The sequence below is a fragment of the Polypterus senegalus genome, chromosome 4 (genome assembly GCF_016835505.1).
Source record: "Polypterus senegalus isolate Bchr_013 chromosome 4, ASM1683550v1, whole genome shotgun sequence".
Classification (NCBI taxonomy): Eukaryota; Metazoa; Chordata; class Cladistia; order Polypteriformes; family Polypteridae; genus Polypterus; species Polypterus senegalus.
The window spans coordinates 140192422-140216053 of NC_053157.1; the positions used below are offsets into that span (position 1 = coordinate 140192422).

At 39.7% G+C, this 23632-nt stretch overlaps 1 pseudogene; it reads left to right on the top strand.

Annotated features, from left to right (window-relative positions):
- The window catches only part of LOC120528752, a 59168-nt pseudogene extending 36306 nt beyond the window's left edge, over positions 1-22862 (top strand).
- Positions 22863-23632: the final 770 nt, after the last annotated feature.

Here is a 23632-nt window from a genome sequence, read left to right on the forward strand (position 1 = left end):
AAACTCTGGTTAGACATTATATTCATATGGCAGCAGGAACTGTACTGCTATTATAGATCAGTTACAGAGCGATAAACATATTAGCATGATAATATAAATATTTCCAGGAACGGAATGAAGGAATTTAGATCAGAGACTTGAACACAGTGAAACTAAGCATTCCTAGACTAGCAATAACTAACGCAGGACCTGGAGAGCTATAGAGGTGGAGGTTTTTGTTCATAATGATTCACTAATGGAAACCATTGTCACCTGTAGAAAGGTGTTCTACTCGATCATCCCTAAAAATTAACTGACCATTGTTTAACTACTGTCTGCTTGAATCAACCCCAGGGCAATGTCTGTGTGGAGTTTACACATTGTCAATATGTTTCTGGTGTGTTTTTTGAAGGGTAGACTGACTTGGGACTATAAATTGACCCAGTATGAATGAGCATAGGCATGTGGAATGAATAACCGGAGTGGTAAAAAATCGACACACAGAAAGAATGTTCATAATATCATACAAACTTTTGATAGGGTGAGTGATCTGCATCTATAAGGCAGCAACATTTCTGCTTCATGTAATATGTTGTAATCTTTCTAATTATGCTAAACTCAACACAATTATTGTGCTTTTCTAGTCCTCTTCAAAGTACTGACTGCTCCTTTAAGCACCTTCTTCAAGGCATTGCTCCACCTAGCTGTTCCACAGAAAGAAAGCAGTAAGGAGTGTTCTTTTGGGCAGCTACATTGGATAGTGCAGTTACATGGTGGTATTGTACTGTACATTAAAAGAACAATAACGTTTTTCTGAAAATCTATGCATATTCTTTTACCTATAGTAGTAGCTGTATGGTGTTACAAACTCCACACAGAGCCATAGCAAAGTTTGGGGCAGCCACCCATATAATTGGTATCCTGGCTGCAATGTTGTAAAAATGAATACAGCACTGATGTGCACAAAACCGAGTCCAAAACAGAACTGAGGAAATAGGGAAAATGTGCAGGCTTTTAAAGGAGAAGACAGGACGTGAGGTCAAAGGGGCTGAGCTCATGAGGGTCTTCAACCATAGGTTCGAGCCCGGACGTGACATCACAGGGGCCGGAGCTGGCAAGGTCTTCCATAGGCTCAGTCCCAGAAGTGATGTCGAAAGGACCAGGTGGAATCTCCCATGCATGGTCTGCCCGAAAGGGAGAAAAAGAGTCAGTGCACTCTGTCACATTCTGGTCTGAATCGGAATTGCCTTTACTCAAGCCCTTTAGCTGCTTCTCATATGCATGTGTGTGACAAGGCAAGCCCAGACCTTCAGTACCGGCAATCCTAACTGAGAGGTCGTGAATCCAAGAAAGAGCATCGGAGTTGGTGTGAAGAGAGCACCGACGATGAATGACCAAAAACTTGTACGGCTGTAGGTCAAGAAATCACAGAGTCGACTCCTTGTGCAGGGAGTAAAGGTGTAAACCGGCGGTAGTACCCCGCTAACCTGAGAAAAGCTTGGACCTGCCACCACTTGGTTCACGGACAGGGCCACTCCAAAATGGCATCTATTTTAGAGCACTGTGGCTTCATAGTACCCCAACCCACCAGGTAGCCTAAATACTTGGCTTCGCTCAACCCAAACAAACATTTCTTGGGATTAATCTGAAACCAGGCCTCACCAAGTGTCCGCAATACTGCTTTTACCTGCTGTAGGTGTTCCATCAATGTGCTGGAATAGATGACCACGTCATCTAGGTAGGCAGCACTGTATAAGTTATGGAGCCTGAGCATATTGTCCACCAGATGCTGAAAGGTTGCTGGAGCCCCGTGTAACCCAAATGGAAGGACACAATACTGCCAGTGTCCGCTAGGGGTGCTAAACGCGGTCTTAACCTTTCCGGAGTCCATTAAAAGAACCTGCCACTACCCCTTTGTCATGTCCAACATGGTCAAATATTGAGCCTGTCCAAACCTCTCAAGGAGGTCGTCCACTCGTGGCATTGGATAAACATCAAATTGGGAGACTTGATTAAGTCAATGGAAGTCGTTGCCAAACCTCCAACTCCCATCAGGCTTAGCGACCAATACAATGGGACTGGACCAGGGACTATGACTTTTCTCAATTACTCCTGGTTCCAGCATGTGCTTGATCTCAAGTTCCACTTCAGATCTTTTTGCCTCGAGAAGACAGCACGGACGTTCTCTGACTATAACCCCGGGGTGTGTCACAATGCTCAATCAGGGAGGTCCTTTCAGGGTTTTCACTCACTACCTCCGGGATGCCCCTCCTCGACCCGCCACCTTATCGTGGTGGAGGGGTTTGCACGTCCCAATGATCCTAGGAGCTCTGTTGTCTGGGGCTTTATGGCCCTGGTAGGGCCAACCAAGGCAAACTGGTCCTAGGTGAGGGATGAGACAAAGAGCGGTGCAACATAACCTCCTGTGAAGAACAAAAAATTTGGATGGTGTTTTCCCTCACCCGGACACGGGTCTCGGAGAGGAGGGTCCATCAGATAGTCGAACCTCGAATTCAGGAAGACCAGCTCTACACCCTTAGTAGGGTCCTGAAGGGTGCATGGGAGTTTGCCCAACCAGTCTACATGTGTTTTGTTGACTTGGAAAAGGTGTTCAACCGTGTCCCTCGGAGAATACTATCGTGGGGTGCTCCGGGAGTATGGGGTACCAGACCCCCGATAAGGGCTGTTCGGTCCCTATACAACCAGTGTCAGTAGTTGCCGACAGTAAGTCGAACCCATTTCCAGTGCGACTTAAACTCTGCCAGGGCTGCCCTTTGTTATCGATTCTGTTCCTAAATTTTATGGACAGAATTTATAGGCGCAGCCAGGGCATTGAGAGGGTCCGGTTTGGTGGACTCAGGATTGGGTCACTGCTTTTTGCAGATGATGTTGTCCTGTTTGCTTCATCAGGCCGTGATCTTCAGCTCTCTCTGGATCGGTTCGCAGCTGAGTGCGAAGCGGCTGGGATGGGAATCAGCACCTCCAAATCCGAGACTATGGTCCTCAGCCGGAAAAGGATGGAGTGCCCTCTTAGGGTTGGGAGCGAGATCCTGCCCCAAGTGGAGGAGTTCAAGTATCTCAGGGTCTTGTTCATGAGTAAGGGAAAAATGGAGCATGAGATCGACAGGTGGATCGGTGTGGCGTCCGCAGTGTTGCGGGCTCTGCATCAGTCTGTCATGGTGAAAAGGGGGCTGAGCCGTAAGGAAAAGCTCTCAATTTACCAGTGAATCTACATTCCTACCCTCACCTACAGTATGGTCATGAGCTATGGGTAGTGACCAAAAGAACGAGATCGCCAATACAAGCGGCTGAAATGAGTTTCCTCTGCAGGGTGTCTGGGCTTTCCCTTAAAGATAGGGTGAGAAGCTCAGTCATTCGGGAGGGGCTCAGAGTAGAGCCTCGGCTCCTCCGCATCGAGAGGAGTGAGATGAGATGGCTCGGGCATCTGATCAGAATGCCTCCTGGATGCCTCCCTGGTGAGGTGTTCCGGGCACGTCTAACTGAGAGGAGGCCCCGGGGAAGACCCAGGACACGATGGAGGGACTATGTCTCCCGGCTGGCCTGGGAAAGCCTCGGGATTCCTCCAGAAGAGCTAGAAGAAGTGGCCGGGGATAGGGAAGTCTGGGCATCTCTGCCCAAGCTGCTGCCCCTGCGACCTGATCTCGGATAAGCGGAAAAGAATGGATGGATGGACCTCTGGGATGGACAGGACTTAAGTCTGGGACTTAAATCTGCACAGAAGTAAAGGCTAGCCGTGTGAGCAAAGAGTGAGTAGGGCTGACCAGAGGAGGGATCAGGATCCCTGTCTTTCCACGGTTTCAGCAGATTTACATGGTAAACCCGCTCCCTTGGCTGACAATTTATTTGACTCACCAAATAATCGACGAGTCCTTTCCTCTCCTTAACTTTGTAGGGGCCTTGCCAATGGGTCAGTAACTTAGTGTGGGAGGTAGGTACCAGGACCAGGATGCGATCTCCCGGGTGGAACTCCCAGAGAGACGTGCCACGGTCATAATATCAGACTTGTGCTGCTTGTGCCTCTTTTAAGGGGCCGAATTTTACCAAATCTATCGCATAATTATGCGATATACTCCAATATATTTGTAGAGGAAAGAGCCTCTTCTTCCCATCCTTCTTTTAAGATATCTAATAGGCCCGGGGTTGCCACCCATACAATAATTCAAAAGGGAAGAACCCCGTGGAGGCTTGAGAGATTTCCCGATAGGCAATAAGGATGAGGGGGAGGAGCATTTGTTTGACAGTCTGATTAAATCTCTCTACCAAACCGTCAGTTTAAGGATGATATACCGCAGTCTTTAGATGCTTTATTTTAAGTAACTTGGCAGTCTCCTTGAACATTGCCAAGGTAAAAGGCATCCCTTGGTCTGTCAGGACTTCCTTAGGGATGCTGAATGCGCAAAGACCCCCAGTAATTCCCGTGTGATGGCTTTAGAAGTAGCTGAGCGCAATGGAAAAGCTTTAGGGTATATGGTAGCATAATCCACGTGGACTAAAATGTACTTGTGTCCTGAGGTGGAGGGCTCTAGGGGTCCGACTAAATCAACCCCAAATCTGTGAAAGGGAATATCAATTAGGGGAATAGGAATAAGAGGAGCACGGTCCTTCCTAGGAATTTGTCGCAGTTGACACTCTGGGCAGGAAGTACAAAAGCGACAAACCTCCTCATTGATTCATGGAAAATGAAAGCGGAGCTTGATCCGCTCCAGGGTTTTCTCGGTGCTGAAATGGCCACCTAGGAGGTGGGCATGTGCTAACTCACAGACCTGCCGCCGGAAGGTCCGCGGGATTAGCAGTAGCCGTCTCTCCTGTCCCTCATGCTCAGCTACACGATACAGAAGGTCATTCTCTAAGACAAAGTAAGGACCCTGTGGCATGGAATGGTAAGTGCGCTGGCCATTGACAAGGACTACTGCATTTTTAGCAGATTTAAGGGAATCGTCATTCCACTGTTCCCTTCTAAATTAATCTGCCGCTTCTCTAAGAGGGAGAGAGGGTCCTGGCCAACCTCAAGGGGTGTGGTTTCCTCCCGTTCCGTCTCGGCACTGGAGGATGATGTATCAGCTCGCGATGGTCCGGGAGTTGTTACATCACTCTGGGAGGCAGCTTCGTCTCTCTCTGCCAGCTGGTTACACGGCATGGAGGCCGCTTGAAATGGCTCATCTCCAGCTACATCTAGGCATAAGTCAACACCAGGAGTTGCATGTGTCTCACCGCTTTTAATTTTAGACCAGTCCCTCCCTAGTATCACCGGGTGTGGAGGATGTGGGAGGACTACCATGGTTAATTTTTGAACCTATCTTCCGTAACTGATGACACAGATTGCAGACCTGTACCAGTAGATTTCTCCGTGGACACAGGTTATACTGGTCTTAAATTTTGACCACTGTCGCGGTAGCACAAACCGGCGGGCAACACACACCAGTGTGTGGGACCGCCAACGGGTTAGTCAGAGAACATCAACCCCTCCCCCCCTCCACTTGCATTCCTCCTCGCTCCCAAGTGGGGAACGGGACTAGGTCTAGGGACGTACAGCGGCTGAGACAGTTCTGCCCCCAAGGTTGCGAGGCCGTCCCCTGTGTGTCAGTGAGGTCAATTGACTCTTTCATATTTTGAAAGTCTTTACCCCAGACTGGCTGGGCGAAACCACTGGGTAGTGCCTTTAGAAACTGGTAGCAATCCACCTGCTCCATTATTTGGTAGGGCTTGTTTTCACCTGGCCGTAAACAGTGCCCTAACAGAGCCCATAATGAACAGGCTTGCTTGTGTGTTGGCCGCTCTGGGTCGAACCTCCACTTTCTTATTTCATTCTCCTGCCAGCCTGGGGTACCTCTAGGTGAAACTCAGTGTTCTGCCTTCACAGGGAGACGGGCACTCTCCTCCAGGAGAGCATAATAAGCCCCCTTCGCCTCCGTCCTCTGGGGTAGCCCAAGTCTGTGAGCCCCTCTCGCACACCCCCTGGCCCGCCTGGGTTGTCCAGTAAAGTGAGTCAGGAGCGGAGCCTGCACCAGGTCTTTCAGAATCGCAGGACACCCCTCCTGCCTGAAAACTCGGCCCCGGTACGCTCCCACCTGGGTATAGTGCAAGTCCTGTCCCCCTCTCTTCTGGGACCTTTCCATCCTGGCGACTACGCCAGTGTTACAAACTCCACACAGAGCCATAGCAAGGTTTGGGGCAGCCACCCGTATAATTGGTATCCTGGCTGCAATGTCATAAAAATGAATACAGCACTGATGTGCACAAAACAGAGTCCAAAACAGAACTGAGGGAATAGTGAAAAGGTGCAGGCTTTTAAAGGGTAAGACAGGAAATGAGGTCAAAGGGGTTGGGATCATGAGGGTCTTCAACCATAGGCTCGAACCCGGACATGACATCACAGGGGCCGGTGCCAGCAAGGTCTTCTTCCATAGGCTCAGTCCTGGAAGTGATGTCAAGAGGACCAGGTGGAATCTCCCGTGACTGGTCTGCTGGAAAGGGAGAAAAAGAGTCAGTACACTCTGTCATCCTGGTCTGAATCGGAATTGCCCTTACTCAAGCCCTTTAGCTGCCTCCCATGCGCACGTGTGTGACAATGGTTATTTGTCAAAAGTGAGGTGCCAGTTGAATTTGGAAATTTTGTCTGAATTCCAACTTCTTTTGCGGTTTGATCCTGTGTTAAAAGTCAGTAAGTAACAGAAACCTCAAACTCTATACAATTAAATATGGATTTTATGCCTGTTCCAGTTTCCAGAAATTCAAGCACTGAGAGAACATGCAGTTGTACAGTTGTTCATAAGCCCTTCTAGGACTTGATTTATAGTATCTGCTGACATAATTTTATAATAATAGCTCTGGGATAACTATATTTGGTCATAAGGCATTCATCATCAAGTACAAGAAGTCTACTGAATTCCACTATTTGCAATATCCCTTAAAAGGACACCTTTTTACCTCTTCCTATTTTGGAGCAAAATGAAATAACATTAGGCTAATTTACTAATATTTTTACAAGTTCCTTTGAACTTTCAGATTTTAAATTTTAATTTTGTATTGTTTAATTATAATAATTGCTAATAGGCAATTACTGATATAAATGATAATCCATTTTTCTTGTCTTTTACTTTTGAGAGGCGAAATTGTGATTTCCACCCAAATGTTTGACTACAACAATAGACTGACGGCAGCTTTACTGAAAAGTTTCATACCTAATTTGACACCTTGGGGCAGCATATGCCAAAACGTTATTGCACATGTTTCAAAGTTCTGATTATTTCTGCATGTTAAAATGTTTTATAAATGTGAACTCTTTCATAGTGTTCAAAATATACTGTAGATTATCCATCTGGCCAGATGTATGCATGAAAGAAATTGTTCATTTTTGCAAACCTACTTATTATATTTTAGAACCACATTTCCACTTAGTAACACATTTACTTATACATCAATCAACCTAGCATGTGTGTCTGTGATTGTGCATTATGCCATTTAAATTCTGGATATCTTTTTATTGCACTACACTAATACCTCCACCTTTCAAATAGTCTGCCTCTTTGCTCTTGCACCATGTACAATATCCCAGATAAACAAATTTCATTTCCACAATGTAGTTCAGTGAAACATACAATTCTTATTGTACAATGCTATCTGCAGTGACAGGTCACATTTCTTTCCATTTGCTGCTCAGCATTCAATCGGCTTTGGCTTTTGCCTTGAGATATTGTATGCATAATGGCTGGCAGTAATATACTGCCAACAGTTTTGATCAGTAGCCAATTCCCAAACTATTTCTGCAACTACGGCAAAAGTAAAGAAAAAAAAAATGAATCTTGGCATTCATAATGATGGCCCTGCTTCTGCAGGGGATGAATTTGACTGCTGTCTGCCATGTCATTGATCAACACATCTTTGTGCCATTTATTTCGTCTAAAATGGTGTTGACTAAGCTAAAAGTCCTCAAAGTCTGACAAGATCTGTGTCCATTTGTTACTAAATACAAGTCAGTAACTGTATGCCATCTCTGAATATTCACATCTGTACCTTTTGCTCTAATGGCAGGGCCAAAGGCAAATTACTTTTGTTAACTTTACATTTTCAGGTTAATTGTAATGTTGTGACTAAGAAAGAATACTATTGTACCCAAGAGAATTTATTATCTTACTTTTTCAGGCACAAGATTGAAATGTTATTGTCATATAAAATATCAAAGAACACCATGGCACTTCATTCTCTATGCTCACCAACTATATTTTAGCCAGGGTTGTTTATTTTATGATCATAATCTTTTTGTTGTTTTTCAAATATGATTTTGAATATTATATGGTGAATTATGTTCTTGTTTTGTTTATATTCTGTGTATTGATTATTGTTAAGTTTGCTTGTTTTATTTTGCTGTTTATTAGTTTTTTTTTTTGTTTTCTACCCTGCCTCCTTTATGTGAAGCACAAGGAACCGGTACCCACGAAAATATGCAGCTGGGGTAATTCCCCTGTTATCCCCAGCTGGTACTCTCTCCTTGTTTTCTTTTTTACAATATCATACATATATAAATGTATACGGTGGCACGGTGGTGCAGTGGGTAGCGCTACTGCCTCGCTGTAAGAAGACCTGGGTTCGCTTCCTGGGTCCTCCCTGCGTGGAGTTTGCATGTTCTCCCTGTATTTGCGTGGGTTGCCTCCGAGTGCTCCAGTTTCCTTCCACAGTCCAAAGACATGCAGGTTAGGTGCATTGGCGATCCTAAAGTGTTCCTAGTGTGTTTGCACACCCTGTGGTGGGCTGGCACCCTGTCCGGGGTTTGTTTCTTGCCTTGCGCCCTGTGTTAGCTGGGATTGGCTCCAACAGACCCCCGTGACCCTGTAGTTAGGATATAGCGGGTTGGATAATGGATGGATGGATAAATGTATAACTGTGTACTTGATTCACTCAATATATGGTGTTGTACTTTTGCCTTTTTTTAGTATGGTGCTCCTGTCACTAGGTTGTGGGAAATGTTGTCAGATTATGTAAACATGACAAGGATTTGAATATTTCCAGTCCAACTGAACTGTGGTTAAGAAGTGTTTCTAGACATAAGAAAAATCTTGTCTTTCACCTTTGCAATTCCACCAGCCCGTCATTAAATCTACATTATAAAATTGTTTTTATGTTCATGCATATGGTTTTTGCAACAAAACACATCTATTATGATAAAGATCTATTTATTAACTAGGAATACACTGAATTAGAAAAAAAATGCACAAAAAAAATGGTAACACAAAACATACTCAAATGAGACAAATGCACAGTCTGGGAAAAGAATAAATAATACGTGTGTAACAATCTTTCTTTTGTTTGCTAATTTTCAGCTCTATAAAGTTAACTGACTGGAAGGTCATCTTTGTTCTGAGGAATAAAACTACTATTTTATTGAATAAACTACAGAGACGTACTGTATTTCTTGCATATTCATTTTTTTGTCATCATTCGTTCATACGTCTCTATCAAGTACACACAGCAATGTAATCATCCTTTCTCTCACAAGTGACTTTTGGGCCAGTTTTACACTTCGTTGCTGACCCATATGTAACCCCTTGAAGTGGTTGTTTCCCACAGTCACTAATAAAAGATATTGATGTGAAGGGAGGTGACATGTTCAACATTAAAAAAATGTTGTGTTAGTAGAATGAGTGTAAAGGTGACCAAGACTGGAATAACAACAACTGTATAAATCAAGCCAAAAACAATGTGGTTTTAATATTTAAAAGAGTATGAAAGCTCTGGAACGGTTATCAGCTAAGGGGTGTCCTGTCTTGTACAAATTCAGTGAAGGTTGATGTCATTCTGACTTGCTGCATGTAAAGACTCCATGTCACACCTTGCCTACAAACGTCCATAAGCATATACAGTGGGATGCAAAAGTTTGGGCAACCTTGTTAATAGTCATTATTTTCCTATATATATCGTTGGTTGTTACAATAAAAAATGTCAGTTAAATATATCATATAGGAGACACACACAGTGATATTTGAGAAGTGAAATGAAGTTTATTGGATTTACAGAAAGTGTGCAATAATTGTTCAAACAAAATCAGGCAGGTGCATAAATTTGGGCACCACAAAAAAGAAATGAAATCAATATTTAGTAGATCCGCCTTCCTGTAGGTTCCAATGAGAGTCTGGATTGTGGTTGAAGGTATTTTGGACCATTCCTCTTTACAAAACGTCTCTAGTTCATTCAGGTTTGATGGCTTCTGAGCATGGACAGCTCTCTTTAACTCACACCACAGATTTTCAATTATATTCAGGTCTGGGGACTGAGATGGCCATTCCAGAACGTTGTACTTGTTCCTCTGCATGAATGCCTTAGTGGATTTTGAGCAGTGTTTGGTCGTTGTCTTGTTGAAAGATCCAGCCCGGCGCAGCTTCAGCTTTGTCACTGATTCCTGGACATTGGTCTCCAGAATCTGCTGATACTGAGTGGAATCCATGCGTCCCTCAACTCTGACAAGATTCCCAGTCCCTGCACTGGCCACACAGCTCCACAGCATGATGGAACCACCACCATATTTTACTGTAGGTAGCAGGTGTTTTCTTGGAATGCTGTGTTTTTTTCCTCCATGCATAACGCCCTTGTTATGCCCAAATAACTCAATTTTAGTTTCATCAGTCCACAGCACCTTATTCCAAAATGAAGCTGGCTTGTCCAAATGTGCTTGAGCATACCTCAAGCGGCTCTGTTTGTGCTGTGGGCAGAGAAAAGGCTTCCTCTGCATCACTCTCGCATACAGCATCTCCTTGTGTAAAGTGCACGGAATGGTTGAACGATGCACAGTGACTCCATCTGCTGCAAGATGATGTTGTAGGTCTTTGGTGCTGGTCTGTGGGTTGACTCTGACTGTTCTCACCATTCGTCGCTTCTGTCTATCCGAAATCTTTCTTGGTCTGCCACTTCGAGCCTTAACTTGAACTGAGCCTGTGGTCTTCCATTTCCTCACTATGTTCCTAACTGTGGAAACAGACAGCTTAAATCTCTGGGACAGCTTTCTGTATCCTTCCCCTAAACCATGATGGTGAACAATCTTTGTCTTCAGGTCATTTGAGAGTTGTTTTGTGACCCCCATGTTGCTACTCTTCAGAGAAAATTAAAGGAGGAGGGAAACTTACAATTGACCCCCTTAAATACTCTTTCTCATTATATGATTCACTTGTGTATGTAGGTCAGGGGTCACTGAGCTTACCAAGCCAATTTGAGTTCCAATAATTAGTTCTAAAAGTTTTGGAATCAATAAAATGACAACGGTGCCCAAATTTATGCACCTGCCTGATTTTGTTTGAACTATTATTGCACACTTTCTGTAAATCCAATAAACTTCATTTCTCTTCTCAAATATCACTGTGTGTGTCTCCTATGTGATATATTTAACTGACATTTTTTATCGTAACAGCCAACGATTTATACAGGAAAATAATGACTATTAACAAGGTTGCCCAAACTGTAATGGCTGCAGAAGGTGTTTACACTGAGTACAAAGGTCCAATTGGCACCAACTGCCACACGTGGCAGTATAACATAATCACAGTGAAGGCAGGACATATATGCTCCATTGAGAAAAAAAGGGAAATTCTAGATGGTGCTGTTGGAAGTAAATGAATGTTGATTGGAAGCTACTTAACCTAAATTATAATATACACACAAAAAGAATAAAAAAATAAAAACAGAAAAAGGTTATTTATATGAGTTATGAAAGCAACAGGTCATTAAATGACAGTCTCTAATGTTACACAACTGGCCTGTTACGTCTTAAGTGTACATTTAAAAAATAACAGAAACACTCTGTTAACATGATGTAAGAGCCAATCTTAGAAAGTTAGTTCTGAGTTAAACTCATATTAATGTTTGCTTAATTTGAATAGAATATAAACTTCTTTCATAGTCATAACTTATGGTATAGTCTTTTCCCCCTATAAGTTAGTAAGAGATAGAACCTTCTTACTATAACTGAAAAACAGTGTAATAATAAGCTTAGTTGTGGAAGGAACAGGTCCCAGTAAAGAGGGACTTGAAAGACCCATTTTCTACTCAGAGATGGGATAAGCATAGTTTTCTGACCATTTTGAAATGGTTCAGAAATGTTAAGTAAATAGTAACGATTTGAGATGTAACAAGATTTCAGCTTGAACTGAACTTTTCTTAACATTCATTTTTTCTTTTTTAATGTTCTCTTTTGTGTGAACTGTTTTAGTTTGAAACTTAACTAAACTTTTAAAAATGAAGACATTTTGTCTGTGGAATCATTTCTGAGCGTCAGGCTTTTGTTGAATCCCATTTTTTTGAGTTGAAGCTGCTGAACTTTGGTAATTTTGGGAAAATGCAGCTACACATGGCATCTTTTCTTTTTTTACATTTATTGATTTTATTTGAAGAAAATAACATTACATACAATAAAGTCAAACTTAACAAATCCATACCCAAGAGAAAGAGAATAGAGCCAAGGACAAGACCAAATCTTTAAAAACAGCAAAGAGGGGAGAATATCCTTTTCACCAATATATATATTTATTCTACAATTTTATTAATTTGATCTTGCCATATTTTAAAATGTTCTGAACATATCCTCGAAGTGAGAATTTAATTTTTTTTTCACTGTCAAATAGTATAAAACATCAGTTACCCAAGGATTTATAACAGGTGGGCTGTCATTCTTCCAGGGGAGGAAGATAAGTCTACATGGTAGTAGTGTGGTACAGACAATTACAATCAATTTTTCCTTCTCCACTTTAAGCCCATCCGAGGGCTGTTAATGGCTTAGGAGTGATTGTGACACCAAGGCTGTCTGATAGGCATTCGAAGATTTTTGTCCAAAATGATGTTAATTTTGGTACCTACCCAGAACATGTGACCCAGTGAGGCTAGAGTTAGACTGCAACGCTCGCAGGTGGGATCTTAGCTTGGATACATTTTAGACAATTTTAAATGATATAAATGTGCTTGATAAAAGATTTTAAGTTAAATTATTGAATCCTTTATGCATATGGATCCCCACCGTACCTTGAATCTTTGAAAGGAAGGGACTTTAAAATGTTTTTATATTATTACTGAGATGCTGTCTGAGTCTTCAAGACCGATCAAAATTTCTTGTGGAACAGAAATAGGTGGGAGGTGATTAAAACTGAGCAGGATACTTTTAGCAAAGTTTCTGATTTGAATGTACTGGAAAAATTGTGTTGATTGGAAATTAAATCTGAAGCATAATTGTTAATAAGATGCAAAGACATCAGCTAAGTGTTAAGTGTTTTAATTCCAGATGTTTTCTAAACATTAAATACTGTGTAGGTTTGAGAGGCTAAAAAAGCTAAAACAGAGAAGCTTTTATCTGTTGTACCTCTGCATGATAATTGCACTTCTACATGATTATCACCTTTTTCTGACCACTCAAACATGACATCTTTTCATCTGAATATTTTTCTTTTTTTTACATGCAGCATGCTGTGATTTGAAAACTCCTCCTACTTTGCCAGCTCTGCTATGTTTCTTATGAATCCTACCTAAGAAAACAAATCATAAACAAAATATAAGCATTAAACCAAATTAAGGCAATCCTTTAATTACATTTTACTTTTCATTATCCATTGAGATGGGGGAGATTATTATTTTTTAACTTGCTTATTATTTCAAAGAATTAAATTCCCAATGACATACTGCTTCCTGTTAGATACACTTGTCTACCATGATGGTAATGATCTTTTCTTGGCGTAGCAAAATACAAACCTACTCAAAAGGTTGTTCTTGTCTTTATGTGTAGCTGTATTCCTTTTAAATTACCTGTCTCTCTATTGCCTCTCCTTTGTCTCATAATAGTAGGGTTTGCATTGTTGGTTCTCTACCTGCTGTTCCACAGGTGGCAACAAAGAGCTCCATAAAATTAAAATTCTGGTGCTGATGCAGGCACATCCATTTATTTAAAATTCTGTATTCCCTTCTTGGAAAGACAGACTTATGTTGCTTTTGTCTGCTTCTCAAATGTAACAGCAATATATAGAAAATATTGTTTTTATTTACCAAGCTAGATTGTCATTCAGGTTGTGGAAGCCATATCACGAGCCAAGACATTTATCTAAAAGTCATTTGAGAAAATTACATTAAACAAATTGTTTAGACACTTCTGAATTATTCATCTGCCTTTGTATTGAATCTCTTTTCACAAAGAGTTCTAATGGAAAACTGACAATTTGTTAGAAGCAATTGATGCAGTTACATTGATAATGCATTACAATGTATTGTACAGACAGTAACATGACAGCAATATCCCTGTAATATTATGGTGATCCTTTAAGTTAGTAGGCATGAATCAACTGGAAAAGTGTCCTCATCAACCCCTTAACCAACCCAAATCATCACAAGGATAAAGTAGAACTGAAAACATTGCTAGGCATAGTAAGCTAGTTGTCAAACCCAGCTGCTCCTAGATACTAGTTCCCTGAGGCAGATACCGAAGAGTATAGCTGAGCACATATAGGGTCTTTAACAAGACACAGCGATCCAAAAGAAGGAAAAAACTTGAAAACTATGTTCAGTGCTACATTACTTTGGCCTGAGCTGTAGTACACCAAGTAGCCTCCATCAGATATATAACAGAAAAGACATTATAAAGGTTATAAGTTCAATTTCAAATGTATTGTCATGTGTATATAATACAATGTAATTCTTACTTGCATATCTACCACAGACAGGCTTGCTTTGCACCTCATTACTGGTCTGGATATTTAAAAGCAAATAAACTATAAAATTAAGTCAAAAGATGTATTTAACAGCAGCAATAATTGGTAACAATAAAGACACTGACTAGAATGAAAACTTGTAACCACTATAGTCCTTTAAAGTCCAAATGTGATGTCCCTACATTAGATGAAGAGTGCCTCTGGATGAGCAATCTTTCAAAAAGCACTTCAATTCGAGACAAGCCTTTCAATATTTTCCATTTCCTTGAACCCCTTACCATATGCTCAACAATAAAGAAGGCTAACACAACATTTCTATTAACAATGACTGTGTTAAGCTTGCAGCTGGAGATATTCTGGATTAAAAGCTGTTAAATAAGAAAATAGCTGCCAACATTCTTGCAGCTCCTAGCTTTCTGTCATTATAGGGGAAAGGGGCTGGAATGTAAAGCTTGCTGAGTATGCCACCAGAGGACCTGGAAGTTCAGCTAATCAATGGTAAATCGAGTGCAATTTTTGGCCTGGCAGTTAGTCAAATATAGGAGCCAACTTTTTCAATAAATTGCACTCCCAGACAAATTAAAGTATTAAAGACTTTTACACTCAGGAAGTCAATCCTTGAGGCACCTATATTTATGAAAAAGCAATACCACCGTCATTGGAAAAATAAGTTAAACCCTTAATTCACTTTTATAACAATATGACAGAATCAGAAAATAGAAGAATTAAATGTTCTTTTTATTTCACAGAATGTCTCTATAGTGATAATGCAGTTTGTAAAAGCTACATTAGCAGCCTACACCAGAAAAGCCATGTAAAGTGGACTCCAATTTTTCTCCTTACTACACAAAAAAAGTTAAGTCCAGAAATCAAATTAAGTGTACGTTAGGTTCTGTGTTTTCACACTGTTTACTTCCATCTTGCCCTATTTTTTGATATTTTATTTGGTTATTCTATCTTTTTTATATTTTTGTGCATATGTTGTACTGTGTTTATGACACAAACAGAATAGTCCACATGTGTGTAATGTCATATGTGCGACTGTATATAAAAGCAGGTGTCAGACAGAGTTGGTTTGTCATATCTTTGTAAAAGTGATTTTGCAAGAAAATTTTGTTTTGCTTCTGGATATTATGAGTCGCAATCCTTTTTTATTGCTTTCATTAAAAGGGAGGTAACTGTTATGAAATGGAGTTTTCAAAATGGATATGAGAGCCAGTACCTTGACTAATCTACAGAGAGGAACCACTCAGCCAGATCCCAAAGACTACCTGCTTACTTTAGTTGGACCAGGACCTAAAAATAAGAAGCTGGAAAACAACACAAAATGCCCCCAGATATAACAAAATGTTTCACAGATGGGAAGATAACCATCATCCCCCAGCCTGTGTACAACAAACTAGCTTTATACATCAAAGGTTTGCTTATTAAAAATGGAAAAACATATTAAAATCCTCAACAGAGGAAAAGGAGACAAAAAGGATTTGCAAATACACAAAAGTCCAAAAACACAATCCATAGATAGAATCAAAGAAAACAAGGCAAGAATTTCATAAAAACCAGTAAATCTAAATAGAAAGCAATACTTATGGAAAATCCACAATAAACAAAATGATCTGTTGTTCGTGGCTGTCTCAGCTGACTTAACTAGCCAGACGGAGAGCTCAGGAGTGGTGACATAACAGTGGCCCCACCTCCTCAGGCTTCACTCACAAAGAATATGGCACAGAGTTACCTTTAAAAAGAAGTATATAATGGGAATAATGTGAAATACATAAAAATATGACACACAATAACTCAAAAATAACAATAAAAAAACAAACACATTTTAATACATAACTGCAACAGTCACATTTTAGACCATGAATGATTAGATGACTGTTATTACCCTGAAAGAGGTGTACTTTTATTTTTGAATCTCTGTAGGTTTAGTAAACACTACCACATAATGTCCCTTTTACTCATAACTTATGTGGCAGTTTGGCATTCTCCTTTGTCCTGCTATTTAAACCTTTAAAAAGTCTCAATACACGGCATTTAGTACATAGCTGTGATAATGTACTGCGGTAGCATGCAACTAATAAATAAATAATGCATTTCATTGTTTGAATGCTTTTGGGTACCTGCGCAGTGCACAAAAACACTAAATGAAAAAAAAGATCTATGAAGTCACCTTACTAAAAATCTAATTGTGCGTTATTGTCATACATTGCACTTTTCTTTTAAAAAATATTTCAATTGAGGGGTTTCTCGTGACCACAAGGCACTAAATTGTCACTTTGTTGCTTATAGAACATACTCTTAAGAGCCATTTTTGAAAGCATTAATAAAGTGCTTGTGGTATAAAATAAGCAAAAAAAACAAAACATTGTTTATCAAAAACAGTCCACATTAAATAACTTCTGATGTTACATTCTAGTGAGGCCAAAAAACAGCACTGTTGAATCCATTTGAGGCCTTTCCTACAGCATTACCTATACTATTCAAACTTAACTTAAGGAGAGAAATCACAAAATGCAAACTATTCTCTTTAATATTATTTCTTATAAAAGTAGATAGATAGATAGATACTTTTTATAGTCTATTATTGGTATTGAGCTTTAAAACACAAGGAAAAAATTAACAAAACTAAAACAGGAAAACTTTTCAGAGCAAGAGAGATTAACTTATTGTGCCAGAGGTGTCCTGTTCATAGCTAGATTGCAACAACTGTATGAGAAACTGCACCACATCTGGAATGGGATTCTAGGACTACAGGGTCTGGTGTTAATCCCTATACAGTAATCCCTCCTCGATTCCTTCGTTCTGGAACGCAACCCCCGCGATAGATGAAAATCCGCGAAGTAGAAACCATATGTTTGTATGGTTATTTTTATATATTTTAAGCCCTTATAAACTCTCCCACACTGTTAATATTATTAGAGCCCTCTAGACATGAAATAACACCCTTTAGTCAAAAGTTTAAACTGTGCTGACAAGACAGAGATGACAGTTCTTTCTCACAATTAAAAGAATGCAAACATATCTTCCTCTTCAAAGAATGCATGTCAGGAGCAGAGAATGTCAGAGAGAGAGCGCGAGAGAAAATGCAAACAATCAAAAAATCAATACGTGCTTTTAATTATGCTGAAGCACCGCGATAAAGCAGCATTTTGTAGAGGAGCGTCCGTATCCTCTAGGCAAACAGCCTCTGTGCAAACAGCCCCTCTGCTCACACCCCCTCCGTCAGGCAGAGACAGTGAGAGAGACAGAGAAAAGCAAACAATCAAGCACCGCGCGGGAAGCATATCATATATAATTGAGGAGTTTTATTTAATATGTAATACATGCTCTGATTGGGTAGCTTCTAAGCCATCCGCCAATAGTGTCCCTTGTATGAAATCAACTGGGCAAACAAACTGAGGAAGCATGTACCATAAATTAAAAAACACATTGTCCGCAGAAATCCACGAACCAGCGAAAAATCCGTGATATATATTTAGATATGCTTACAATTAAAATCTGCGATGGAGTGAAGCCGCGAAAGTCGAAGCGAGATATAGCGAGGGATCACTGTATACTCAAAATTCAGTCAGAGGAAACCATGGGGAGCACATCACTAACTTAGTACCAGATTGTGGTATTCACCGTTATGCTAGCTAAGAGAAAATTTAGTGTAAAAGTAGCCTACAAAAAGATTGACTGCTGAGAGCAAATATCACTAAAAATATTTGTAATTTTTCAAGTTTATTTCTGAAATCAAAAGAGCAGCAATAACCTTTACTTTATATTAAAAAATAAAAATTTTCGTCCACAAATGCATGACTATACAGTAAATAACACAGTTTGCTCAAACCCACTTCAGGTTCGTAGTCAGGGCCATTTACAGAATTATGTAATTTCATCTGTTAGAGGACAGGGGAATGCATAACAAATCATTTTTCTGTTTTAATAATCAGTCCATTACTGTGCTGTATTTTATGACTCTTCTGAAAGAAACTCACATCTCACCAACAAATCAAAAAGAGTTGAATTACACTCTCCACAGTACCTAATCAGATAGTGTTTAGTGCTGCTGTCTCAAAGCACCAGGACAGCAGGTTAAAATCACTACCAGGCCTCTAGTTTTAAAGGGTCTCCATCTGATGAGTAGTCCATGGTGTTAGTAAATACGTTAAAGTAATAATCAGGTACGGCGCTCCATTCGGGTGCGGGTATGTGCAAGGAAGATTCGCTCTGTGGCTGATTGGGGTTCTTGGCCAATCTCACCACATACACATGGGTAGGTGGGCGGATTGGTCCGGCACCTCATTTGTTCCGTGGAGGTAGAGGCTTGTCAAAGCTTTACCCAAATTACACTTGAGCACTAAAAAGGAGCCTGTAGGGTAGAGAGGGGAACAAGATCGGACAGAGAACAGATAGGAGAAAAAGGCAGATGAAAAGAAAGAGGCAGAGAAAGAAAAAAGAATGTAGATAGGGGATACATGATGGGAGAAGAAGGCAGGAACAAGAGAGAGCCAGTATGAGTGAGAGGAGGCAGGCAGTTGGTAGGAGAAGCCATTGGGGGAGTGTGAGGCCAATGCTCAGTGGATGAAGGGGGCCACACTGGCCGAGTGGCTTAGGGAGCTGGAGCAACTCAGAGTTCACTCCCGTGTAAATCTGAGGAGAGGCAGTGGGAGATGGATTGAGCACAGTCAGGCTCAGATTGGGAGCCCTGCAGGAAGCCATAGTGATTGCAGAGACCCGGGCCTAAATAGGAAGGTTGGCTGTGCCTGTTAGTTATGGGTCTGCTCTGTTGCTGTTTCTAATGCAGGGTAAGCAGAGGAGATGTCAGTTTTAAAGGGCCACACCAAGGACTGAGATTTTAAGAACAGCTTCCTGCCATGAAATTTTAATCTTGTTTTTAATGGATCGTATATATTTATTTGACTTGGTTTTAACCTCCACGCACCTTTACTGTTTTCTTGGATAATTTACTTATTAAGAAAACTGCACTGAACTACTTGTTGAATACTTTTGTTTTGATGGATGTTTAATAAAAGCACTGTGACTTTTGCACCAGTTCTTTGGCTGGATATTTGTGTCCTCATTTGCCCGGCTCATCTTTGGTGTGACTATTGACAATGGCGGGTTCTAGAGGCTCTGAAATGGTACAGGGTGCATGGAGCAAACCTGCACCACCACACTGCAACACGGTCTGTATTTTGGGGTTGAGTGTAAGATTATCAGTAACCTTAAAATGACTTCATAGGTCAATGATAGGAGATGCAAACTCACTTATGATTGATTCTTGCCTTGTGCCTGATTCTACAGAAATAAGTTCCAACCATGTACTATCATGATTAGCAGGCACAAGTAATAACAAAATTAATATTCTGAAGACACTTAAATATACCACTGAATCATCACCTATTATGGTAACAACAAAGACTAAAAACAGTATATATTGTTAAATAATAAGAAGTCCTAAACATTTAGCCCAAAGAAAAGGAGTTAAATGCAAGTCTTAAGATTGAGACCACAAGGGCTTGCTTTACTCACCTCATTACAATAACAAAATCCTATTTGTCATGTGTATGTACTTGTGACATAATGGAGTATGTTTATAGTGGGCAGCTTTAAACTTAAAATAATAAGCTTTAAAATAATAAAATACATAGAAACACACTTCACATGCCAAATATCTATAAGAATGAAGTGGAATAAAAGGGTTCAGAAAATGGATGTTGTATTCTGCAAAAACAATTTGTTTTACCTTGCAGCTGAATGCTAAACCCTGGAGAAAAACAAACCCCTTAAATTAGTTGGAGAAAGACGACACACTGAAAGTTTAGCAACAAAAAAGTTTTCACTTAAATTTTAATTCAGGTTTAATTTTGCACATACAAGCAAGCACAGTGATGAGAAACTTGTCTGTTTTTGGGTTGGGGAGCATGAGTCTCATTTAGCTTTGTTTTTGTTTGTTTTCTATTGTTGTTTGGTTTTATTGTATTTCATTTGAAGTAAACGATTGTCACTGTATGCTATTATTTGTTCTAGTCTTTGAGAAAAAGACAAAGAAAGAAAGAGTGTATGGTATAACAGGAAGATAGGAAAATGTATTAGTTGCTGAGCCTTTCACTATTCGGCTCCATCCAGCTGACTTAATGCAATCCAAAAACACTCAAAAACTGAAAAGAACTTTCAGAATACCCATTGCAAAAAACCCAGAGAAAAATAGACCATAGCAGCACTGTGTGATAGGTGGTTACCATCAATGAAATCTTTTTTATACATGCCTCTTCTTTTCTCTCTGTATTCAAAATATTCCACTATGTTTTTTATTATTTAAAAGATTCTTTGATCTTCATCTGTATTTAGTTTTTTAACTTGTCCCTGTGTATTTACATTTTAAAAAGAATCTTTATTTTATACTCTATAAAGTGTAGTAAAAGCTAAATATTTTTTATTTATACTTATATTAGTGTAGAGCATGGACAAGCTTAATATGGGTGTAAACAATGGATGCGTAGCCAAAAATCATGTCTATTTAATGCATACCATGTAAGTCCATTTGCTATACACTACTGGTGGATGAATATTTTTCTTTGTTTTTATGTGCTGTACATACTGAATTACGTATGGTTTTGTGTTTTGCTAGGTATTTTGTATGTGTATAGCCCTAAACTGAGAAGTTTCTTTGACCAAGTTGAGTTGATAGTCGTTATGTCAAACATTGTATCTATAGGGGTTTATTTTGCCAATAGACAGTATCTCTAAATTACTATGAAACGCACATATTTAACTGTTCAATGTACTTTGCCATATAATTTATTTATAAATTGAGTAACATTGTAAAGAGCTACAATAAGTAGGCTTTGCAACATGAAGCCCTTTACATCAAAGGAAAGTACCACACTAAATGCACAACCCAAGAGTGGTGAAAGCCAAGAAAATATAAATCTCTCTACACTTGATAGTTCTTCAGATTCTAAAATATTTTATTATCCTTTGTTCTATTTACAGTTTATTTTCTTCATCTCATGAGTGTCTCTTTAAACTTGAATGTAAAGCGCCTCAGATGTTTGTCATTTGTTGTTTTGGGCATCGAGTGCTCTTGAGCATGTTTTTATGCCCAGTGATTACTCTTATTCAGAGTTCATACAGTACAGTACATTCATTAATGTTTTGTATAAAATGGTTTGCTATATCTGAGAAAAGATGAAAACACAATCTAATTTCCATATTTTATTCATGTTAAAACATCTATCAGCAAACACTTCTAAAACACTTAATAATTTATAATAAAATATTTCATTTCTTTGAAGTAAAAGATAAATGAATACCTTTCATGATCTGCAACATGGATTAACATAATAAAAGAAGTTGAACAGCACCACTAGAGGTACCATGTAGAATTTACTTACAAAAAGACAAAATAGACACAACATGTTTAATTTAAAAAATGGATGGCAGATAAGTAAAATTTAGGTTCAACTAAACCTTAGCTTGTGTTATGTTTCAGCCAGGTTTAATTCCAAGGCTTATGCGTATTTTCTGTTTTATTGTTGCTTTTGCTTTGAATTACTGTTTTTCATGTTTCTGTGTAGTTCCTGTTAAGTTTATTTATTACTGTCATACTTTGGTAGTGAATTTTTTACTGAAGTATTTTCCATCCCTCCCAAAAGAGAGTATCTCTTGCCTGACTTGTCTGGATCACAACAGAGCACGATCTCAAGTTGCAAATAAAACTGGTGTCCTATCAGATGAAGTGAAAAATGTAATAATCTGGAACAACCACTCCTCTACTCAGTACCCTGATGTTTGCCATCGAAAAGTAAAAGTTCAAGTCAAAATATGGTGCCTATAAGGCTGTTAAGGATGATGCCTGGCTCAAAGCAGAATTCATCACCATTGTTCAACAGCAGAGGGCTGCTGTAATCAAAGCACAGAAACTGTCTGGTGCAATGTTTGCCCTCAAAGCAATCTCTGACCACATGTGAGACATCTGATATTGTACTCCGGAGGGTGGGTTTGTCTCCAGGGGAGTTTTAGAATGAAATTTTGATGACTTTCCAGAGGGCCTAATCTACTCATTTCCCGTTCTTATCAAGAATAAAGAAAGAATGAAAAATTGGTGAAAGCCTGTCTATCAATAACTTTTGCCTTGACAAAACTGATGCTGTAGCAAAATAGTTGGTGGAAGAGAGAGCCACCACACTGGAGTTTATATAAACTGTGTGACTAAACAGCATAACAGAAAATTATTTTATCTTTAAATGTTCCACCAATCTGTGATTTTTTTGGGTGGAACCATAGGAGGCAAGACCACTTTCATGTCACTACTGTTTAGTCCATCATCTGCCTTTATATTTAGGTCAGAAAGAAAGCCCCAGCAGAGGTTCATTGTGTTTGTCAAAGTTCTTGTGGCAGGGTTGCTTTCTTTTATTTCTTTTGGTTTACTGGGTGGTTTCATTTCTGTTTGACTATAGCCTTTCTAGGAAAACCCTTTTTGCTTGTTTTATGTCTTGTTCATGTTCATAAAATTCCTGATTTGTAAAGATTTAACGTAGTATCTCTTAGCCATAGTTTTTATAATTCCTCTCCATAGAGAGGATTTTTGGCATTTTTGGGACTATTTAGAAGTATTTTGAACATTTAAGTCAGGTCTCCATTAGTAGTTGGGGGCTGACTGCCCTGGGTGAAGTCTTATCTGGGCAAGCTGGTGAAGGTCCTTGCCTGTTCTTTAGTTCTTTTGGGATGCTTCACTTCTCTGTCACCATGTTTGTGTCTCTAATTCTTAACAGCTAGCTGAACTAATAATTCATTCTATGAAATCAAAATTAAAAGAAGTGAATAGTTTAATGCTTTCCCTAAGTTTCTAAGCATAGGCACAACTTGGGTATTAAAATAACTGGATTTGTTGTCAGGGCACACAGACAACAGACACTCACTTAAACTATGTCAATTCAAAGTTACCAGCTCATATCTTAAGATATTGGATG